Raw genomic sequence first — 17,147 nt, forward strand, 5'->3', positions numbered from 1 at the left:
ATCCAACACCCATTCATGATAAAAGTCTTGGAAAGATCAGGAATTCAAGGCCCATACCTAAACATGATAAAAGCAATCTACAGCAAACCAGTAGCCAGAACCCTGTTATATTTAATGTTTTCTTCATGCTCCAATACAACTTTTCAGAATCAATCAAATACATAATGTCAATACGTTTCCTCAAAAATCAAGACTCACAGCCACAGTTCTAAACCTCTCCAAAGCAGCTGCAGTGTCCAGAAAAGGACAGCATAGAAATCGTGGCACTAAATCCTATTTGTATGTAAATCAAGAGAAAAGCAAACAAAAACCCAAAACTCAGTGATGTCATTATTTCAGATGCATATTTCCTAAGGGAAGTCCAAGGTGGCAGGCCCAGGAGTCAGTCACCATTAAGGGTGGTAGAAGCCACGAAAGCAACAGGGGTGAGGTGGGGGAATTAAAAAAAAAAATTAAAAGACAAACAACCAAACCTTCCCTTTCCCTCAACCTTATGTAAAGACAATAAATGGAATAGTGATCAAAGTCATTCCATTCACCATGTTTTACTAGTCCAGACCAGGAGTCCATGGTGAACCAAAGTTAACTTAGGTGGCTTGCACAAAACCACAATGCAAGTCATCAGATAGTGGCAGACAGGTTCTAACTTATCCAGTCCTTGGGATACTTCAAAAGGAGTGTTACTTTCTAGTCACCATGCCATGTTCTGCACAGTTAGTGCATGCAGGACATACTCATACCCACTTGTGCCACAGATAACAGCATGGGCTGTGAGAGTCAGACTCAGCTCGGAGATTTACATGCAGGATGACACCTGGTCACATATACTAGAGGCACCAAAGGCTACGGCATATCATACTGCATTGAGAAGCCTGTCCCTGGTACCTATGATAAAACACTGAGCACACAGTGATTACAGCCAGGGAGAAAACTGAGGTAATATGTTCGCATGGTTAGCAGTTGTGACCACCCAGCAGTGTAAGGCAGTCAGCCTCTGTGAAGACTAAATGGATAGCCAATAACCATGTGCCTTGAACAGTGAATAATTTCTTGCATCAGGAAAAACCCCAACTAGGTAATCATAACTATACTAGGCCAAGCCTCTGATGTTTGCTTGACAGTATCCAAGACTGTCCAGCCACAGATAGGTCTAACCTCTGTGAGAACCTGGTTTTATAAACCATCTTTCTACCAGCTGACAAACTACCAGGGTTCTTCCAAAACAAAGTGAGAGCAAGCAGATGTTTGGCTAGTCTACCAACTGCATTTCAGTTCTATTTCAGCTTCAAGCAAACCCCCAAGAACAATCCTGAATGCACTTGATGGTGAAGAGCTGTGATCTACCCATAACTGGCAAGTATAACCTTCCTAGTGACACACACATCATAGACAGGATGCATGTTTCCAAACTCACTTTTCTTAACTCTGGCAAGATTAAAAACTATCAAAGCCTGGACTCCATCCCTGTGCGCTTCCCCCTCACCCATAATTCTTATGTTATCCAGAGTTGTAAATCATTGTTGTAAAATAATTTTGAATTAAGCAAAAACATTATTAATTTAAAAGCACAGCACAAGAAACTTGCATGCACCTGGGGAATAGATTTAGAAATCAAAGAACATACTGCTTTTGAACAATTTCTGCCTCTTTCAAGGCTCAAAGATTACCAATAGCAAAATTTCCACCACAAGTCTACCAACTAAGGAAATGTACTAAAGATAGGGGCAGTGGAGTCAATGGTAGAGTGTTTATTCATCATGCAAGGGGCAAGAGACAGTTCTATTCATAGCTTACTAAAACAAAGATCTCAAAGATGCAACCTGGACAGATCCTTGCCAATTAGGCATAAATAATATGAGATATTAGGCATAAATAATAAACACATTTTCTCAGGGCACTTGAAGAGGGTGAGAATTCTGGCACTAGATTCCTAAGGTCACATCCAGGAAAAAAATAAGAAATATCTACCTGTGTTAAGGGAATGAGCATACAGTATCTAAGAGTGATGCTCATTTGAGCCTGTTGGTCATCTTCCTTCCATTTTCAGACAACAGAACCCCAAATATAAGGACAAATAAAGGGATAGGTCTTTAGCTTTTACTAATTGCCCATTACGAAGGAGCTACTCACAGATGAATCATGAGAAGGCATCATTTTTATTTTATTCAGGTTCATGATACATATGCTACACCAAAGGCAAATTGCAGTGAAGTTTCACTTCAAACTTTCATTTATTGATAAATGAGACATTATTTTTGGAATGCTTAACTTTGACTAAAATGTAGATTTGATCCAATATATATATATATATATATATATATATATATATATATATATATATATATATATATCACATATTAGAAGTAGGATATACAAAGACACCTTGTTGTTGGTATTGTTCTCTATCAGGAACAGAGCAGATGGCAGCCCTTTGGTCATTCTACCTTGATGGCCAAAACTTGTCTTATGCCTAGGACTCATAAAAATCAAATTAAATCAAGGCAGCACATTATGGGAAGAGGAACGAACACAAGGTCTTGTAGACCTCCATGCCAATCACGGACCTGCCCTCCAGTGCATGACCATAGATTCCTGCTTGTCACCATGAGAGATGAGAGAGAAAAAAAAGGAATTGAAGGCTCAAGAGTGGAGAGAAGTAGCCTGTTATGACTGGGCATCCATGCTACTGGGGCCATGTTTGAGTCTGTGACACCACAATAGTGGGTGAGTGTCCATAGCTCATTATTACCACTAGGGAACACTGAGCATCTGAGGCTATGCAGGACTGGCACCATCCCTCATTGGATCCAGCACTCTGGAGTGTCAGCTGGCCCTGACACTCCTCTGTTATGAAATGGTGTGGATGGGATGTCCTCCCCCATTGCCAGTTTCTCTAGGGAGAGCTGGCCTTAAGAGCATGAGAATTCCCAATACCTCACTTGGGAAATACAGCGAAGCTATCTCTGATGGTGGAGGTACACTCAGAGAGTTGGTCCAGCTCCTCAAAACTGCAGCACTTGGAAGAATCAGCCCTAGCTGACCAGCTCAGCTGCCAACATGGCCCAGATCCAGGGCTCTGAATTGACTCACTCTAAAATCTATGTCATCTTTGAATGGTTGGGATCCTGAAAGGGCCATCCAGCTGTTCCAAAGCTACAGGATCTCCAAGACAAGGCACAACAACAGAATAACTGGAGGGAGTCCTGATGAGGATCCAAAATTGGTGTTGTCACAGAAGCTACATCTTCCATGATGGCATGTGACTTATTCTTTGTTTTGTTGTTGGTTGTGTGCTATTTATTTTGGGGGAGATTGCAAGGCAAAGGTCGTATATGAGGGGATGAGTAGGGTTTGGTTACATGATGTGAAACAAGGAATCAATAAAAAGAAAAAAAAAAAAAAACAGTAGCGGTTAGAGATCACATTTTCATTGCCAAGATATAACAATAAACTTGTAGCTTCTAGTAAGGTAATGAGCTATAAAATTAATTCTTTCTAGTGTTGCTTTGAAAATATACCCGTAGGCTATTAAAAAGAAATTCCAACTTCATCCCAAGACATGATTTAACTTGAAGTTGTCAGTTATCATTTACAGTTGGCTTAATGGTCACTCTTCTTATCTGACCCCAAGAAATTAAAGCCTAGTGTTTCTCAACTCTTCTGATAAGCACAGAAGAGTTTTTTTCCTACTTTTGTGCACACAGGATTGGTTAAAACAATTTTGTCCAAATCAGTTGCCCAAAACAATTTTTCACAAATCAACTAATACTTCCTCTTGTTTACAGGGATCCTATGTTTATCATATGTGCTTCATTCTTAGAAAGCTTCTCCTTCAGTACATACACCCAGAAGACATCTAAGCAGGAAATAAAAAAATTTCCAGTTCAGTGACTATTTTACGTAAAGATCAAACTACACCAAGTACCTGTACTGCCATTCTATCAGCTCAGCATAATGTGGTGTCTCTCTTTGTTCCAACTCCAATGAGACCATTGGAGCATACTGAATTTCATTATGTTCCACAAAAAGTGACATAATTTTGGAAAATTTTGGTTTACACATGAGTTTTCTTTCACTATATTTGGAGATAATACTTAGTCTGAATTCTATCTCCTGCCCTACCTTTAACTTTCTTTCAGAATACTACCACAAGCTTTACCTCCCTTAAGGTCATAGACTTCACAGCCAGATTCATTGACATCAAATGGCCTGATAACAATGAGATGGGGCTCTGAAGTAAAGTCTCTTGGAGCAACTGGTATTTTCTTCAATATGTACTCATAGACAACTTCAATATTGTACCTCAGCTGAGCAGAAATCAGAACAATCGGTGTCCCTCCTGCTGCAAGTTCTTGCACAAATGCTCATATTGTTTCTTAGCCTGACATTTTTTCACCACTCAATTTTGTTCTGTAAGATCAAAATATGTTTGCATTTCATGATTTCTATGGCAGCCAAGTGTTTGGGAGTCTGGGAATAAGGGCATGATTCATTATCAGCTATAAACAGAAGAGCTGCATCCATCACTGCTGCACCATCTTAGCCCTCAAGAGATCACGGTCAGGAGAGTCAACAAAGTAAATATTCCTGACTAATTTGAAGTTCCCTTTGGTCACTAAAATATCTGTAGAAAACTCTCCTGGTGTACTGATTCCACATGATCTCTAACATTCCGGTCTAGGACAACTTGGACAATCAAGTTTATAAATCTTAGCATTAACATATTCAAGCTTGATAGTAAAATTTATTTCTAGCTTATTTTTGGATCTGATAATGTGAACTCCAGAAATAGCCTTTAACACAATGGACTTCCCATGAGCTACATGACCAATTGTACCAATATTAATTGTATCTTGTCTGCTGATAACTTCATGTGAAAGTGGTGTCAACTTGATAGCAACTAATGGGGCAAGATCATGTCAGGAAAGATGTGGCTTCCCAAGAGTCACTCCAAACTCACCCCCAGCCATCTTGCTCAGAGAGAAAAGGAAAACCTCTCTTTTCATTTTTATTTATTTATTTATTTTATAAATATAGCTTTCGTGCCATTGGCCAGGGCTGGCTCCACTACACCCATGACTTAAGAACAAGCTACACTCTGCTGCCCTGACAAGTCAAGGTCCAGGACATACTCTCCCAAATGCTGTAGCCTGTGAGAGGCAGAGTCTGCCCTCCCATTCTCGTGATTCTCAGTCCACCTTTCCTAACTGTGAAAGTAGCAAGTGAATTGGCAAGAGGGACGTTTCCTCCTTGCCAGAACCACCCCATAGCAGACAAAGCGAGGTCAGCCATCCCACATTCATGTTTCCCAATGTGCCCCCACTAACAGGCCAGCTTCACTGTGATGGCCTGACAAGATAGAAAGTTCAGTATCTGTAGTGCTGCAGCATGTGAGAGGTGGGGCCTTATTTCATGAGCACCAGTTTAGGAGGAACCCATGTGGGGGTAGGGCCAGTTCCACACAGCACCTAGAATTCATGTGTTTCTAGTGCTGCCAAGAACACTAAAATCCACATGTTTTTCAATGGTAGTATTAGCCATAAATATTGACACTGCCCCCTGATACTGTATAGCCACAAACCCAGGCATAGATTTCACAGGCAGCTTTGGCAGGTGGAGAGGCTGGCTACCCAAAACAAGGTATTCCTCTCCACCCTGGCATATCCATTTCTACCTCTCTCAAAATTCCTCAAACCATTCCATTTTTCCCATCTGTCTAGCAAACTTTTGCACAGTGTAGTGGTTTCCACTATAGGTAGGGAACACATCTGACAGGGCTCTAGGTGACCTTTTTTGTCTGTGCTGCATGGCTGCTGGTGAGATTGTGGACATCTTCCCCAACCTGTCCTGATTTGCATGGGGCAAGTGGGGCTCTATGTGTCTTCTATGCACCCATACAGTGCTGTAGAGGTGCAGAAAGGTGGTTTGTGAGCATCTTTCCATACCTGCACTACAGTCAGATCAGTTCTCAGGTCTCAAGAAGACTATTTTCAATTGTGAGTAAGAACACATTCTGAAAAAGCATAGACTTGGGATTTGATCTCCAAAAGTCATGTACAAAGCCAAATGTTGCTGTACATGCATGTAACTAGCAGTTTTGGCAAAGAGAAGAAATTGTAATCACTGGAGCTTGTTTGGAGATCACAAGCTAGAGCTGCACTGCAACATCCATGGTGTGAGGGCAAGTATGATAGAGAAGGCCACAATGTTTGTCCTCTGACCCTAGCATACATGTCCCTCCACACACTTGTGAACATAATCAGATAAATAGAACCAATTAGAATCTTATTATCAGGTATAAGATATTTTTTCAGGTACCTGATTGGATTCTGCAAGCACAGAAACATGAGGCAAAAGCCTAACCAACTATTCTACAGTTAATAGTAGAACTGCAACGATGATAAATTTGGTGAATTATTGTGAAATTCATCACCATTCCAATCGTGCTTCCAAAATATCACAGCTAATGAGACTTTAACATTAAATATAAGCCTAGTATACTTGAGAATATGTAAATTCAATCTGTTAGCATCAATTTTTTAATCTATTAAAATTGAATAAAATGGGATGAGTATGAGGCACTCATTTAATTAGATGTGTAAAACCCTGAGTCATTACACTTCCGTCTCTTAGGGCTTTCCCTACCTCATTACCCTATCAGTAGTTAAGGTAATGAATGTAACTCCTGCTGCTTGTTTGTTCTTTATATAACTTTTGTGTCTTAGGCATCTTCCAGTTACACAACTTAATGAGTAGTCTGGACAGTTTTGCTTGTCAAGATGTGTGAAATCATTATCCTAGTGTAGAGAATGTCCTTTCAAATGGCTACCTGTAGTGCCTGTTAAGGTCAATACTAGTGTTCCTTTGAAAATTTGCACTTGCTATTGTAGGAATAACTTTATGTCTTTCTTTGTGACGGAGCAACCTATTTGTTATACAGGTGCTAGTTGTTGAAATCATAAAACTTTGGTACATCTGTCCAGTTTAATGTAATGGCAAAGGTTGAAGTTAATAGGCAGTTCATGTTGAAAAAAAGGCAACATTGTGAACATATATCATTGGACAATTTTCCATATTATGAAAAACATGTTTTAATATATATATATATAATGTTTCATAATGGATGCCTTCTATTAAAATTTAGTCAGGCTTTAAATTTTCAAACTGTATCAAAAGCACAGAGGTTGACTTTCAAAATTTTTACTTATAAACTCAGATTCAACACAAATCTTTTTTACAGTTGGCTCCTAGTTTACAAGATAAACCTTTTCCTCTGCTTATATTTTACTTATAATCACCATATTGCATTTTCAAGATAGAGATATACTAATGTATTTCCAAGTGTATAAATATACTGTTCTTTAAGTAGTCTCAGCAAAGCCATTAAATCTTAATCTAGTCTACAGAAGTCAACACAAGAGACATAGGTTTCATGCTGGTTCCCTAGATTATAATTACATCACTATTGTTCATCAAGATTGACATCCATGTCTAAATTTTTTGGTTATGCCAAAGTACTTCTAATTGCTGTTATTTAACAGTACATCAGGGGAAGATTCCATTTTTACTGCTTATGGTTATACAATGTTGGTCACAGGGTGACTATTGGTGTTGTATTGCTCAGTTTCTTTGATTATAAATTTTTCAGAAAGGTCATTTCTGTCCCAGTTCCAAAAATCAGAAAGTTAGTCTTTTAAAGATGTTTTATGTCTTGGTTGAAGATAATTTTTTCTAGATATTTAGAGGTTAATTTGTCTAATACGTTTTGCATCTGATACCTGATCATAACAGCAGCTTACATCGACATAGTAACTTCCTGATTCCCACTGTTCTATGTAAACTAAGGACATAAGCGGCTTCTCTTGATTTTTTTCCCAAGGTCCACTTAGAATTTAAACAAACAAAATAAACAACAGTAACTAGAAAGGACCAGCAGCTCAATGTCTATTCTTTTTATCCAACTTACCAAATATGTTAGAGGTTAATGCCAAAGGTGAAAGCCTAGCATCATTTTCTCACTCAATTCCAAATTCATTCCAGCAGTCTCTTTCAGGGTGGTCTCCTTGCCTACAAACAGAACTATCATTATACAGAGAAGGAGATACTTTACCTTTCTAGATATTCAACGATATATTTTCCCTGATGTGTTACATCTAGTGCATAAGCTAACCATGTGCCCATAAATGAGGAATGCCAACGAATACCATATGGAAATTGATTGCTGTTCTGTGATTTACCTATATATATGCCCTACACCTGTTGCCTCAAATAAGAGGCATATCAATGACAATTAAAATTACCTTGCTCCCAACCACTGTTCACACCTAAATAGAATAGAGAAAAACAAGTATGGGAAAATTTCCTCAGTAAAATCCATTCCCATATTCAATTTTGCTTCAATTGCCCATAGGATTTTCTATCTCAAAGAATGCATCACTTCTCTTCTCAAACTAGTTCTCAGTTGTATTATAACCTCCCACCTACTAAAGCTTCTAATATTTTTCATTAGTGACAGATGTAAATAGTCTAAAATTCCCCCATAACTTAACTAGATCAAAGAATTATAGAATACCTACCAATATTTGCTACTAAAAAAATAGCTTACTTGACACATTTGCAAATCATATGTGAGGGGCTACTTATTAGAGCATGATAGCTTCAACCCAAATGCTATATAAGAGAGTCATTTCCCAACAGAAATGATAGAATTCATACACACACACACACACACACACACACACACACACACATTACAATATTTTATGGAATGGTACACCGCATTGAGGTGTAGAATTTAGAAAGAAGTTGTCAATAAGAGGTAGGCAGGGACAGATGAATATTCAAATATGTGTATCTTGAGTCAGTTTACTTTTCTTTGTGTATATAGATATAGTTATTAAGCTAAGCTAGGATGATATTTCACATGCTGCCACAGCTAAACTCCACAAAATGTCAGTTGTACTGCATAGAAAATATCACTGCAGTAGATAGCATTTTGCAGAAATATTAGAGGAAAAATTAGAATTGTCAGCCAAAGCTGACAGTCAAGTTTGGTCATGTATCTCAGATTTGAATTTGGTTTTAATTGTTTTACACTTACATGAAGATGATGGAATTATTTCTGGGAAATACGTGTTACCTCTTAGAGATTCACACCTTTGTCTCAGCACAAATAATAGAACCAGTGAACAGAAACTAGTTATAGGCAGCTCACTATTTCGTTCAGACATGGTCAGCAAGTTATAAAAATGCATGGTTCTCATGTATTTGGGTCTCTGCTATTTGCTCATGACTGTCCAGCTTAATAATAAATTATGCATCAATACCCATATCCCCCTTTATATTTTACTGCACAATCATGAGTCTGAGTGTACAAGATTAGATTGAAATGAATCTGCAGAGAAAACAATGACAGAGATTGTGAAACTTTAATAAGGAAAGCAGTAAGTCACACTGGAAAGTAGTATTTAATTGTGCATGAAAGCGATAAGATTTCTAAGTGTCATCGGGGTAGAGTGATCCATGATATGACATGAAGACATTTGCAATAACTCTGTTCACCAGTAAGAAGACGGTAATTTCTTACCTTTGTAGAAATCCTAACTATTTAGACCAGAAGAGTTGTGCAGTAATGGAGATTGGTAAAGGTAGAAATGTGGTGTGAAGGATAGAGTAGAAGGAACTGTTGGACAATGGGCATGGGGGAATAAATGGAGTTAGTGAAAATCAGTGTCACACCAGAGTTCCGGTGCTCTGGGAAGGCAGATGCAGGAGGACTGCTGCACTCTTTCCACATGGCCCCAGGTGGGTATCTGGTTGTGGGAAACCACAGAACCCCATCCCACTGAGGGTAGAGAAGGGGAAGTCCAAGGTCTCTGGGCCTCATGAAGACCATAGATAACAGGTTCTTGGTATTGGGCATCCCAGATGAAACTGGACAACACAGAAGAACTGACCCCACAGTGGGCAGCTCAGTATTTCCAAAGCTGAAGGGAGGAGAGGGGAGAGAGAGAGAGAGAGAGAGAGAGAGAGAGAGAGAGTGCTGCATGGTTGCCTCGTGGAAAAGAGTCCTTGGTCCGGTCCATGGATGGAGCACAGGAATGCCTTCCAGCAGTTAGTTAGACAAGGCTCTTTAGGGGAAAGACTATCCCATCATGCAAGTACAGCCGGCCTTGATGAGCAGAGATGTTCTATGGATTTAGAGCTTTATTGTAGAAAGGCAGAGAGAAAGAGAGAAGGTAAAAGAAAGAGAGAGGCTGGCCATGGCCACATGGAGAGAGGGGGTGGGAGAGAGGGAAGGAGGGCTAGAGATAAGAGTTAGAAAGGTGAGAGATTAAAGAGAGCAAGGAGTGGCCAAGCAGCTCCTTTTATATTGGGATGGTCTACCTTGCTATTGCAAGGTACTTTGGGGAGGAGCATACCTGGCTATTTTCAGGTAACTGTGGAGATGGAGTTTAGCGAGAATGTCAGGAGATTGGGGTTTTGTCTGCATGGTTGATAGTTGGGGGCTCTGTAATTTCAGGCATCTGTCTCTGGAAATATGGCTCACTATTCCATCCCTTGTAGAGTGTTCTCCTAGGTCTATGAAGCAAGCCTTGTTCAACCAAAACAGGCTGCCTTTCAAGGCCCCACAGGGGACTTTGATAAAACCCATACTCTCAAATGTAGGAGTCCAGAATTTATAAAGAAATAATGCCAAGTGTTCTGAAAATAGCAGGATGAATATAGAGACTCCGTGTTTTACCTCTTCTGGTTCTTCTGACCGTGCTAGACTGAATGGTTGTTCCTACCCTTGAACACCTACACTTTTGTTTATTTTGGAAGTTCTGCAAATGCCTATTTTATCCAGTTCCAATAACCTTAATTTTTAAACCTGTCTTTCCAGTGTAGGGACCATCATTAAAAAAATATTTTGATGCCTAAAGACTCTGAGACATTGCTTCATTTTCTCAGTTGGGAGTCCAATAAGAACACAAAGCTAGACACTCATAATGTTAATTCAGGGGACCTAATTCAGACCCATACAGTATGTGTTGTAGTATCTTCAGTCTTTGTGAGCCTCTATTAGCCCTGTTAAGTAGGTTCTATGGGTTGTATTCTCATAGTATCCTTGTCCACACTTGATCTACTATGTATTCTTCCCCTTTCTTTTGGGTCCCTCTGGCTCATCCTGTTTTTGAGATGCTTTTTCTTTGCCTATTGGATTACTTTTTCCAGACATAATATGAGGGATTGTGCCCTTATATCATTGTAACTTGTTCTTCTAGGTTTGATTTAGTTTATTTTTTTTCTCTAAAGAGAAAAGGAAGAGGAGTGGATCTTTTTGACAGGGAATTTTGGGGAGAGGCAAAGGGAGGAATGCATGGAGGGGAATGTGCTTATGGGAGTAAATGTTCCCCTTTACTCAATTTTATCAAATTCATAAAATGTAATCAAGCAAATACAAAGGTGCCAATAATTCATCACACATATCTAGATTTTATTGTTAGAGGAATGCTTAAATTGTTGATGTCAGAATAATTGTAAAACAAAGAAGAAAACCAATCAGCTAACATAAAGAAAGCATTTTCAATGGCACTTAGATTTTGCAAACAATGGAGTGTCTGCAGTTGTTAGAAAATAAATATATGTATAAGAACCAGTGAGATGCTACCATTTACAATGAACTAACCACCAAGGTCGATCTTTCCTTGGGTTAGTTGTAATTGGCATGGCATCTGTAGGACCCAACTTGGGACTACTCTAAATATTTCCATGATATAGCAGGCTTGGTTCCATAGTCACAAAATTAAGAAAACTGTTGTCTCCTTCAGTTGAAGTAAAATCATTTTCCCCTAATACTCAGTATTTTAGTGCTGCAACGAGGATACAAGTCTTCAGACATATAATCAAACTTTCTTCAATGGGACACCTGCTTGGATAATTTTAACATTTTCTTCCTAGTATCTTTACTAATGCCAGAAGCTTCCTTGTATATACAATCAGGAAGAAGGGAGGCTATAGGAGAGAGGTGGCACATGTTTAGAGGGGAATCTGCAAGGTTATAACTGTCATTTGCTAGACACTCAAGCCACACAAACCCTGTTCCTGCTCCTTCTCCTGCTCCATTTACTTCCTTTCTATTTGTTACATTTAATTCCGTCTGTGGTCCCCAGCACAGGTTCCTAAATGAGTATCATCCATGTGGTGTTAAATCTTTAAGGGAACAGATTCTTGCCACTCTTTCTGATGCCTTGATGGGAGCACAAGGAAAAGTTTCTTGTAGCCTTCTGATTCTGAACAAATACATCCCCTAAATGCAGTCATGCCCCAACAATCTTGTTTATAACCATCCAAAATTAGCTGTCCCGACTTACACAAGTTGTTGCCTTTTATTGCCAGAATTTACCAACCTTGAATGGATTGTAAATATATATATTTAGTATTAATCCATCTGCAAATTTTATCACTTCTACTAGCTAGTTTTCTGAAATATTTTAACATTTTCCATCTCCCAAACATCTTAGTCTCATATGGCTTCACTTAGATATTCATATCTTATTGTCCTAAAATCTGAGTAGGAGACAAGAACAAATTAGAAATGATGTAGTTGCTGTTCTAGGAAATATAACTTAAGTAAGTGGCCCTTTAGAAACTTTGTTTCCTCTTTTGAGTGCAGAAACAGACAAAGTATCCTCAGTGGCTCATAGAATATCCAATACAATTTATCTTCATGCCACCTGCTACATCTGTCCTTCTCAGGCACTATCAACTCTTGAAGCTGGTGTCCAGCATAAAACCTATACAAAATCTAGTGAGATGAAAAATTGAGCACAGAAATGCTAGGTAACTTGAGTATCTATTATATACTTTGAGATTTTGCAGTGGATGAATGTTGGAGAGAGATAGATATTTCTTGGGGTCTGCAACACTTTTTCTAGGATGCCAATAATCAGTCAATGATTATATACTGATGTACTTATGATCAGAATAGGTTACACTCATTTCATTTGAAAGAAACAAATAGACAATTGCTAAAAAGATTGACAGATGGGTAGGTACATAGGTAGGTAGGTAGATAGATAGATAGATAGATAGATAGATAGATAGATAGATAGATAGGCAGACAGATAGACAGACAGACAGACAGACAGACAGACAGACAGATAGAACCACAATGTTGGTTGCCACAGGCATCTAGCATGTTCCATGTTTCTGTGGAAATCCAATTTCCTATTAATACATGAAATTGAATAAGGAAAAGAGGCATGGTATAATTACTAACTCTTTGCTTGAGCTTTATGGTAACCTTTTAAGCATAAGTCTCTATAATATTCAATGGATACACTCTGTCTTTCATTTCAGGTAAAATCACAGAAGAAAGCTAAGATGTAACTCATTTACAAGGCTATGAAAAAGAAATGTTAGAGTTTGGTGCCTGACTACAAACAATGGCACTATTAATGATGCCATGTTGTCCTTGTAGACAGAAGCCTAGCATGGCTGTCCTATGAGAGGCTCTACCAGCAGCTGACTGAGACAGATACATATACTTAGAGAAAACCTATAGAAGAGTTGGGGGAAAGATCCAAAGATCTGAAGGGGATTCAAACCCATAAGAAGAACAAAAGTACCTACTAAGCCAGACCCTCAGAGCTCACAAAGATTAGGTCACCAAGAAAAGAGCATACAAGGGCTTATCACTGGCCCCCAGCACATATGATGTAGCAGAGAACTGACTTGACTTATCTCAGTGAGGAAAAATGCTCCTAATCTTGAAGACACTTTATTCTCTCAGGAAATAATTTGTTGGGATATGATATGAGGGTAGGCTAGATAGGGGAGTACCCTCCTACAGCCAGATTTTAATCCAAGTTGGTTCCTGTTAGCTTTTATGTATGCATTCTTCTGTTTTGTGTAAAGGTTATTTATAACTCTGATGCTCTCTTTGAGATATTACATTCAGGTCAATGCTCTCTTGTGTTCACACCTGTTTTTCACACCACTGACCCCTGTCCACCTGAATACACTGATTCTCCTGCGGGTTATGAGCAGACTGAGTTCAGTCGATGGCATCATAAGGTATTTGGGGGCAGAACTTTTTGGAGATTTTTCAGTACGGGGATTATGGGTTTTCAAGTTCAGAGCTAAGACTCTGTAGTGCTGTGGCGGGGTCTGGCTGTTAGGGTATATAGTGTTCAGTAGGTAGAACATTGAAATTAGAGGTCCTCAGGTATAGAGGCAAGACACATGTATGCCCCAGGCAGTTTATAATTATTCTTTTTCGTTTATTAGTAATAAATAATAGAGGTGGAAATTGCTCCTAATGCCCAGTCCAGAGAAAGCAGAGAACTGAATAGAATAGTATATAGGATTTATATCAGGTTTGTTGGGGGCAGAGCTCTCTGGAAATTTCCAGCGCTTCAAATTCAGAGCTTGTTCTTTTTTCTCAGTAGGGCATGGAGGTGTATCCATCTCTTAGTGCAGTTTTAGTGTTGTCTGTAGGCAACCTGGTGGTTGGGGTTCATCAGAGACCATGTCTGGCCACTGGTGTGCCTCGAGGGGCTAAAAGCGTTATCAGTTCTTCACAATGGTATCCCCAAGTGAATGTAACAATGTTCACAAATTTATTCTGAAATTGAATCATGCCCATTGAACATGATGCAAGACTCCAATGCTCACACACACACACACACACACACACACACACACAAAACCTGCCATATCTTAAAGTAGAACCAATAGCTTCAGAGAAACATACACATTTCTTGCATAGGAGACAGGAAATTTTAATGCAGAACTGTAATCCTGTGAATCAAACAACTTATTTCTACTTCCTATTTTCTTTGTCTCCTGTAGATTTCTGTAATCTTTCTTCTTTTGAGCAACTCAGAGGCAAGTTTTGGTTATAAACTGAACCAGTTGAGACCTCAACTACACCCAGGAACTTGGCTGGTTAAAACTCTCACTAGAGACAATTTTATTGGCTTTCATTATATTTGATTGGTAGAATTTTTGAATCCAAAAATGAATGGATTGTTATCAAGTCAGAAAAGTACTCTCAAATAGGAAGAGGTAGCAAAAACTTGGTCATCACAATCTGAACTGCTGATTCATCTATCACTCTCTCATCCTGAGCAAATGGATTGTGGAAGGAAATAATTGCTATTTATCCTGAGCTCTCTTTTCAAGGAACAGTAAAATACAAACAGTCATTAGTGCCTGATTAGTGATCATGTCTCTGGAGTTTGAAGGTGTGTAGATCCTGTATATCTATTTGAATGCTTCAATTTCTATCTAAATTTTCTGATTGTAGCTCTGTGTACTGAAGTGGAAACTTACTTTTGATTACTCATGACATGGTTGTACCAATTTCCATAAATTTCCATAAATTGATTATTAGAATTAACCATACCTGTATATAACGTATTTATCTCTATTATAATATCCTCCAAAATGTTTCTTGGAGTCTAAAAAGAAATGGTGGGTCAATTCACTTTGTCAGAAATATATCCAATTAACCCAGAATGTCCTTAAGTGATAAAATGATAAAGAAATATGATAAGACATTTAATTTAGAGGATAATTCTCAACACATTCTCAACAATTCTTTTCAGTTCTATACAGTTTCATGTTGTACACAGTGTGCATCCTTGTGAAAACTTATGATATTACATATTAGTAATAATCTGTCTTGATAAAATCATTCATATAATATCATTATTTGAATAGTTTGTGTTTGAAAAAATATATCAAGTTCCCTATCCTTGAATATCTATCCCTTTAAAAATAGTATCACTTTTCCTTCTAACTTCACATACTTTCTCACATTTTAATAACAACTGTTTATTTAAGGCCTCTATAAGTACATGAATATGAGACCACCTATATCCACGATCCTCGGAGTACTAGGACCTCTTTAGAATGTATTAATCAAACTGTCAAGCGACTATAGCAGCACACACAGAGCCAGCACAGGTTAAAAAAAGACAATAACACTAGTACTAAGAAGGAAAACTAGACACAAAATATCATCCTTAACCAAGACACTATTTGTAATTTATACCTGCTGTGTAGAAAAGCAAAACTCATTTTTTTTTAATAATGGAATACTGCTGGTTATATCAACTACATCCAAATCAGATCCATTTTTGTTTAATTGTCTTTTGTGGAAATTTTATTAATTTTATTTTTGTAATTTTTTGCTTTGTGGAATTATTAATTTGGTAAATTTTTTTGTTTTTTTAAATTGTTGGGGATGAGAGAGACACAGAAATATCTACCATGTACACACTAAGGGTGGATAAAATTTTATTGTTAGGGGAATAGGAATATCTGGGAGTAGTTAGAAAAGTAGAAAGATGGTAATTAAAATATATTGTATGAAAACATGACATTTTAATATAAAATGAAATTATATACTAACAAATATAATGCAAACCATCCATTAGATAGACATTTTTATACTATTATATTGTAAATGTGACTTAAATATGTAGGGATAGATAGCTTAATATACACAAAGAGCTAAAATATCTAAAGTACTACATAAATAGAGTAACGGTAAAAGACTACATGATTATTTCAATGTTTAGTAAAAGAAAGCAAAATTTTTGAAAATCCCTACCCAGTTTTGTGATTTTAAAATATAATTCCAAACAAGAAATACCAAAAACATTAATGAAAAACTAAAATATACATATAATAAATCCATCTTTATATCTGGCATTTTAAAATTCATCTGACACACATTGTTGCCAATTCCATCTGACATTGTTCCAGATGCTTTGTTCAGGGTAGTCACTAGGTAAAGTAAATAATAGGCTTTTGTTTTCTTAAATATTGGATAATATACAAGTTTTATAAAGCATACTTTGACATAAGTAAGAGACTAGACAAAACAGACTGGGAATGGTGTTGGAATCAAGTGAGGAATGAGAGAAGAAGGAGACTGTGGACGAGCAAACGGAGAAACAGCAAGGGTGAGGAGAGTGTATTGTGGAAAGGAATAAAGTAGGGTTAGCTAAAAATAAGGGAGCAATAAAGGGGCGCTGGACAGGTAGTAGGGAAACATAATACAATGAAAACCTTAAAAATTATAAGTGTGTGTGTGTTTGTATGTATGTATGTGTGTATGTGTGAGTTTGTGTATATGTGTAAGAGTGTGT

The 17,147-nt window shown here is 37.9% G+C and overlaps 1 long non-coding RNA gene and 1 pseudogene across 2 annotated transcripts in view; both read right to left on the reverse strand.

The window, feature by feature from the left end:
- Nucleotides 1-3,578: 3,578 nt before the first annotated feature.
- Nucleotides 3,579-4,970, reverse strand: LOC110299153 (annotated as a pseudogene).
- A 2,997-nt stretch (nt 4,971-7,967) lies between these two features.
- LOC115031564 overlaps nt 7,968-17,147 on the reverse strand; it is a 37,292-nt gene continuing 28,112 nt past the window's right edge. For both annotated transcript variants that reach the window (XR_003837240.1, XR_003837239.1), the window contains one exon: nt 7,968-8,067. This is a non-coding gene — a long non-coding RNA (uncharacterized LOC115031564). The remainder of the gene's footprint in view (nt 8,068-17,147) is intronic.

The sequence above is a fragment of the Mus caroli genome, chromosome 7 (assembly GCF_900094665.2).
Source record: "Mus caroli chromosome 7, CAROLI_EIJ_v1.1, whole genome shotgun sequence".
In the NCBI taxonomy this organism is placed as follows: Eukaryota; Metazoa; Chordata; class Mammalia; order Rodentia; family Muridae; genus Mus; species Mus caroli.